Source organism: Lissotriton helveticus, chromosome 10 (genome assembly GCF_964261635.1).
Source record: "Lissotriton helveticus chromosome 10, aLisHel1.1, whole genome shotgun sequence".
Taxonomy (NCBI): Eukaryota; Metazoa; Chordata; class Amphibia; order Caudata; family Salamandridae; genus Lissotriton; species Lissotriton helveticus.
Window position 1 is genome coordinate 1,040,795,578 of NC_136071.1, and position 7,992 is coordinate 1,040,803,569.

The following is a 7,992-nucleotide window of genomic DNA, read 5'->3' on the forward strand; positions in this document are numbered from 1 at the left end:
TATCCTTGGAGGGATTTATGGACCACACACAGGGCCTTGAAGCCTACACGTTTCTTCACGGGCAGCCAGAGAAGTTTTTAATCTCAGCTGAAATTGAGGCATGTTTGGGTGTGCTTGTGAGCAATCTGGCTCCGGTGTTCTGCAGTAGCTGAAGTCTTTTCATAAGCCCTTTCTGGATATGGAAGTATAAACTGTTGCCATAATCCAGTTTGGACATGACTAAAGCCTTGATGACTATTCTTTAACTATCTTTCGGAAGGAACAGCAGAATTTATTTGCAGGATCTAAGTGTATGAGATGTTGCTGAGACCACTGCATTGACCTGATCCTTGAGACGGAGTTTGTTATCAATGTAGACACCTAGGTTCTTCACTTTCCTGATAGGTTTTGGAAGGGTCCCATTTTATCCGGCCACCAAACCGGTGACCAGAACGTCGGATTGTTGCCAAACAAAACCACCTCCGTTTTACTGGAATTAAGCTTGAGGCAGTTTTGGGTCATCCAGCCACCAACCGCTGTCATATAATCCTGGAAGCGAGTTTCTGTTTCTTGCATCATATCGGGTAGCAGTGACACTGCAATTTGGGTGTCATCTGCGTAGGAGGGTAAATTAAAACCAAAAGATTCGATCAGGGGTGCAAGTTGAGAAACATACACATTAAAAAGAGTTGGACTGATAGAAGATCCCTGTGGTACTCCGCAAGGTAACGCAAAGGGTTTTGCAGTGAACTCCCTAAGGGACACAATCTGAACTCTGTTGGAAAGGAAGGATTTGAGTAGCTTCCAAGCTGTCCCCTTTACTCCAATCTCCAGCAGCCTGTCCATCAGTACTCCATGATGAACAGTATCAAAGGATGCTGAGAGATCTAGCATGATTATTGCAGCACTACCTCCCTGATCCAATATGGTCCTAATTTCATCCGTGGATTTGAGGAGAGCGGACTCAGTGCTGTGTCCATCCCGAAATCCATATTGTGTCGGATCTAGTATCTGGGAGTCTTCAGAAATGCGCTGAGTTGTTTATTCATAATTTTGTCGATTATTTTCACAGGTAATGGAAGTCTGGAAATAGGTCTGAAATTATTGGAGTCCTTGGGATCTAAATTAGATTTCTTCAGAAGGGGTATTATGGAAGCTCTTTTCCATATTTTGGGAAAAAACCCTTCCTCAAACATAGCGTTAATAATGGATGTTAGAGTGAGTACAACTGGCTTCACTGCTAATTTAAGTTTAGACCATGGGCAAGGGTCAGATGGTGAGCCTGATTTTGCCATCATGATCATTTTCGATGTGTCCATGACCTTCACAGGGACAAATTTGTCAAATTAAGCGGGGATGCAGGGGGTCCGCTTAGAGTCTGTTTCCACGATAGGCCTATTCTGTGTCCTAGGACATGTAAGCGTAGAGAAGATGGCGTCAACTTTGTTAAAAAAGAATTCTGCAATGGTGTCACATAGTTATTGGTTAGCAACGATAGGCGGGGAAACGGATGAGCTAAGGCAGTGACGATTTAAACAGTTCCTTAGTCAAATTCTTTGCTAGGTTTATTTTGTTTGAAAATAAATGTTGCTTTGTTTTGGCCAGCAACTGTTTGTATTGCGCTATAATAAGTTTATATTCTTTTTTGTCTGTCTCCTTATTTTCAGACAAGTGAAATTCTTTTAGAGGGAGGGTACTGAGTAGGGCCTGGTAGTCAATATGTCACATGTTGATGAGAGCTGAAACAAAGTGAGAAGAAATGGATCATTTATTTTGATAGTATATGTGGAGGGGGAGACAGCTTAGATTTGACAAGCACAAAAGTATGGTATTTAAAACTGATGATCTTTATATTCTTACTGAAGGGTTTTCTGATGTTGGTGGTTCTTGACAGGATGAGAAAGACTTCTTTCAAATCTTATTGCGGTACTTCTGGGTAGTGTAAAATCTACATCTTTCCAACACCTGCTGATGATCTACTTTGCACAGGCTGGTTGAAGTTTCAGAGATGACGTTTTAGGACTGGAGCTGATTTAAAATATCACTTAGAGAAGGTCGACAAAAATAACACTTGTACTGTTAATGGGAAATCGAATCCTATTGAGGTTAATCAAAATGGCATTGAAAGAAAGCAGATTATTATTTGAGGTCAGTGTTAGACCTGTCAGCCTTAGGGTGGTCTCCCCCAAACCTTTTGCCTTCCTCCTTCATTTTTTGCTGATCTCGTTATTGCTGGCCTTAGGACTCTGCACACTTTATCATGACTAATCAGTGCTAAAGATCACAAGCTATCTCCCTAAAACATTGTAATATTGGCTCATCCCAAATTGGCATATTTTAGTTACTTATAAGTCACTAGTAAACAAGTACCACATGTACCTAGGGTCTGTAATTGTTATGCTACTAGTGTGCCTACACCACTAATTGTGTCACCCACTTAGGTAACCCTTTAAACATGCCTCAGGTATTGAAGGCACTGAACAGCCCCTATGACAGGATGCAACGCATTTAAAAAGTAGGACAACTGCTTTTAAGTGAACATTAAATGTACGTGAAAAACTCTTAAATTAATTGTTCACAACTTCAAGGCTTATCTCTCCCATGGGATAACACTGGATTATAATAATACTTATTGCATTGTATAAGTATGATTTCCAAATGGGAATAGGTATCCAGTTCACATCTGGTGTCTCTGGATTCCTAATTTAAAACCCTAACTTATGGTGAAGTTGGATTTTGAATTACAATTTTGAAAAGGCCACTTTTAGAATGTTGACATTTTCCTTCCTTAGCCATTTCATTCCTGTAGCATGCCTTTGCTCATATGACTAGGTGTTGAGGCTAGGTGGACGCACCTTCTCGGCCAATGTGGCGACATTATGGAACTCGCTACCCCCTGCTCTCCAACAGGCCCCATCCGAAGCATGTTTCAAGCGTTTACTGAAAACCTGGCTGTTCGCCCAACCACACTAGACACCACGCTAGACTCCAGCTCTCTACCTAAACGGTCACAACACTGTTGCTATAGCACCGGGACACCTCCTCGTGAGGTAGCTGTTCGCGCTCTATAAAACGCTGTATTATTATTATTATTATTGCTGAAAGTTGGACTGTGCATATTCCTCCTTGAGGGCCACATACATAAGGGAGCTTAGGTGTGCCTGAAAGGGCCATGCTTGGCATGAAGGGAGGGAGGAACTGGGCACCGCCCCATGTACACCTGATTGGACTGTGTCCTGCCTTCACACAAAAGACTGCATACCCTCTGGAATTAATTTGGAGTCAGGACAATGAATTCAAGATGCCTGAGGACTGCAAAGGGAAACTTCTAGAAGTTCCCCCTCACTTCAAAGACAGAGCTAGGCATACATACTGGACCTCAGACACCACCAATTTAGTACACTTCTCGAACTGTATATACCCTGCAAGGAAGAAGGACTGATATGCTGCTAAAGGACTGCCACTCTGCTGGACTGCACTCTGCTGGACTACTGCCCTGCGGTGTTGCTGTGTGCTGTGCTGACCTGCTGTCTGCTGCCCTCATGCCTGGGTGAGAATGACTGGACCTACATTTCTTTAAACCAGAACCCTAGAGTGACTCCAAGAGCTATTTGGCTAGCCTACTGACTTGAACATCAGGGGCAGAAGGCTCCAACCTTACACATGGGCTCTGCCATCTGGGAGTATACCCTGCCAAGTGGTGCCACCCCAGTCCTAAAGTCTTTGAAATGGACTTTATGTGCTATGCCAGCCTCTGTGAATCGAGTAGAACTGACACATCTCCTCTGCTGCGCACCTGCATTGCCACCACAGCACTCATCGCATTTGGAACCACCGCTGTGAGATACATCCTTGGCGCAGGCCGTCACATTTCTCGTTGACAGCAGTCTCGACAAGCTCCTTAGAACTGACACATCGCCCCAACTGTACTGCACATCCCTGACTCTGGACTTCACAGTAAAAGCCCTTGTAAATGGAATCTTCTACGATGATGCAACTGGACCTCACACTGCAGCATTGCTGCATCTTAGAACCAATTTCTAAAGACAGTGGTCCCTAGCTAATAATCTAGTACAATACAAATTAATATAGACATGATCAGTACTATATTTCTGTGTCCAGCTGGACAGGTACTTAATATGCAATAAAAATATAACACAAAGTAAGGGAAACAATCCAAGTGGAACACAGGCTGCGTCCTACTACCACGAATGGACAAACAACATTAAGTAAAGGGTTCAGTCAAAAAAAGCATATCTGTATATGACCAGAATACAAATGGAACAGACAGAATATCGTAGAGACACCATTACATATTAAGCATAACACTTGGACTGTCTTTAGAAATAGTTAACTTACTCAAGGTCCCTGACCAATCGAAAAGTGTGTCCCCTCTTCTTTTTTCAACAGCATCTTAGAACCAAAGCATTCTCTCTGCTCCATGTCGCATCTTCAATGCGGATCCTCACAACACTCAGCAAAACAGGATTAAAGGTACTTTGTTCAGCAGGTCTAACTGGGTCCCTGTATCCATTCCGTGCTCCATTGTGGTCAGCCTTAACCTGTGGCTTTGTCCCGGTCTGGTGCAACCAGATATCCCCAGTTGGCGCTTTCCATCTTTTGGTGTTATTTTTACTAAAATCTTTCAAATTTAATATCTCCAGTTCTACTGATTGGATATTTGTTTTTTTGGTCTTGTTTATTTTTATTTGGAAAATGACTTTATTGTGCAAACCTCTTGTTGGCTTTTTTGTGGTGTGTTGTCACTGTGTCACTGATTGAAGTGCTGCATACATTACCCATTACCTCTAACTGCTGTGTGCCAAGCAACCCGAGGTTTGAACACATGTTACTTTAGGGTTTGCTTGTGACTTCACCCATAGGATAATTGTGGTTGCTGCTTGAGAAGGGTTTCACCCCCAAACCAGTAACCCAATTTCTTACACAACTGCCCAACTTAAGGAATAGTAATACTCCTCATGAGGTTGAACCCTGAAAGTAACTAAATTCACCTGAGCTACACCCCCTGGTAGCTATTGCTCAGGTTAGACAGACTTAATTTAGGGCAATGTGTACATAATGTATGCAGTACAACACCATTACTAAAGTAAAAAGACCAAGCAATAAAAATTCCAATTTAAATTAAAAAATAGAGAAACAATTAATAAACAATGTGACACCAAAATGACGAAAATCCAATGAGGGTAACCAGAGATATGAAAGTTTAACGTTTTAAGCAGAAATAGTGCCAAAAAGCACCAAGCTCCAATAATAGTCAATGGAATTGGTAGACATAGAACTTGGCATGATTTTAGGCATACCATTATGGAGTCCTGGTTGGATAGACCAAGTGGATTGGTCTCTATGAAAAGTCAGGAAGTCAAAATGTTCAAAAACATTTCTAGGTCCTACTTGAGAAAGGGACTTTGTCCCTTTTTTTGAAGAAAAATCTTCCATGAGCAGACAATCTCTAAAATTGTAGCCACCGCCATGGAACTGAAGCCTGGATACCTAAAACAGGTTGGTTTACTGGCGCTCTAGAGCTTTGGAGATTTTGTGGTGAACATTTTAAAAGTCCCAACACAGAATGGAGGTATGGAGACCCTTAAGTGGAACATAGCTGACATTCAATCCAAGACACTGAAACTGCTGGTTGGATACATATTGCTGAAGCTTTGAAAGAAAAGTTTTCACAAATTTCCAGGTTTTTCTGGTGCCCAAGCAACCACAGGAATACACTTGTTAGTCTCTCAGGACCTCCGGGAAGGTGTCTAGAGACTAGCGGGGTGCCAGGCAGGAGCCAAAAGCAAAGTCCAATCCAGGTCCAGTTACCACTGTTCAGCTGGGCACTTCAGAGAAAAGTCTCCTGCTGTTTGTTGTGTCCCTGTAGCCATACAGGGGGTCAGTCAATTAAGCTTTGGGGTCCACTTTTTTGTCCATGGTACAAGTTTCAATCCTTCAGGGCTCCTCTGAGGTCACAGACAGCAGATCCAATCCTCTTCTGATCTTGTGCAGGTACAAAAAGTGTTTTTGGCATGGTGCATGAGTAAGCCACATTTATGCCTGACACAAGCTAGTAGCTGAGAGTGACTTCTGGTTGCTTCGTAACCAATGGGGTAAAAGTTCCCAGGGGCAACGCTACCCACTTTTTCAAAAGTTCTTGTCTGCCCTCCTGCAAACAATCTCACAGTGCCCCTCACTCTCGATTTCAAAGATGGGGAAATCATTTTTCCTTTGTGCAGAGACTTTGTGCCCGCCCAGAGGTGTAACCCATGAAAATGAGCACTTCCCGCCTCTGTGGCCACTGAAAACGTATTCTGGGCCTAGCTTTCCTCCCTCAGGGTTTAGTGCCAACCTGACTAGGGGAAGAAAATGTGGGGCCTTTCCAGGTGTAATCTGACATGTTAGGACAGGTCCCTTTGAAGTAAATTAAGTTCCTGGGCTCAACCCAACTTGTCTTCCTGCCAGGGGTAGACAAACACCTCCCCAATGTTCGCCCTAGTTGGTAGGGTATGCCCAGACATGAGTCCCTTGCTCACTTTGCTGCTGTATTCAAGCTAGCCTGGCTAATTTCAGGCTTTTAGCCTGAAATTGATCCCAGGATGCTTGTTTTCGGTCCAGGGAAGACAGGCAGTTTGGGCTGGACTGTTCCCATGAGGCACAGGGTCAAGACTGATTTGCATATAGCTGTGCCTGAACTGGGGTGGCGAAGTGAGCTAAAAAACAATGATGAATTCAACCCAGATCTGTGACTGGGGGTGAGTGTCTGAAAAGTTTCAGTGCTCCATCCATTATCTCCTTGTGTTTGGTTTGTTCGCTCTAAGTTGACAGGGTATGTCCAGATGTGGGTCCCTTGCTCACTTTGCCACTGGATTCAAGTGAGCCTGGCTGATGAGTGCTGTTAGCCTGATACCAGTCCCAGAATGCTTGTTTCCAGTCCAGGGAACACATGGCTTGGCAGTTTGGGCTGGACTGTTCGGATGAGGCACAGGGTCAGGACTGAGTTGCATATAGCTGTGTCTGAACTAGGGTGGTGAAGTGAGCTAAAGAACGATGATGGATTCAACCCAGATCTGTGCCTAGAGGTGAGTGTCTGAAAGGTGTCAGCGCTCCGTCCATTATCTCCTTGTGTTTGGTTTCTTCACCCTATGTTGGCAGGTTATGCTCAGATGTGGGTCCCTTGCTCACTTTGCCACTGGATTCAAGCTAGCCTGGCTGATGAGGGCTGTTTGCCCGAAACCAGTCCCAGGATTCATGTTTCCGGTCCAGGGAAGACATGACTTGGCAGTTCGGGGTGGACTGTTCCCCTGAGCCACAGGGTCAAGACTGATTTGCATATAGCTGTGTCTGAACTGGGGTGGCGAAGTGACCTAAAGAAAGATGATGGATTCAACCCAGATCTGTGGCTGGAGGTGAGTGTCTAAAAAGTTTCAGCACTCCGTCCATCATCTCCTTGTTTTCGCTTTGTTCCCCTAAGTTGTCAGGGTATGCCCAGACGTGGGTCCCTTACTCACTTTGTCGCTGGATTCAAGCTAGCCTGGCTGATGAGGACTGTTAGCCCAAAACCGGTCTTAGGATGCTTGTTTCCGGTCCAGGGAAGACATGGCTTGGCAGTTCGGACTGAAGTGTTCCCATGAGGCACAGGGTCAAGACTGATTTGCATATAGCTGTGTCTGAACTGGGGTGGCGAAGTGACCTAAAGAAAGATGATGGATTCAACCCAGATCTGTGACTCGGGGTGAGTGTCTGAAAAGTTTCAGCGCTCCATCCCTCATCTCCTTGTGTTTGGTTTGTTCACCCTACGTTAGTGGGGTATGCCCAGATGTGGGTCCCTTGCTCACTTTGCCACTGGAGTCAAGCTAGCCTGGCTGATGAGGGCTGATAGCCTGAAACCGGTCCCAGGATGCTTATTTATGGTCCAGGGAAGACATGGCTTGGCAGTGCGGGCTGGACTGTTCCCATGAGACACAGGGTTAAGACTGATTTGCATATAGCTGTTTCTGAACTGGGGTG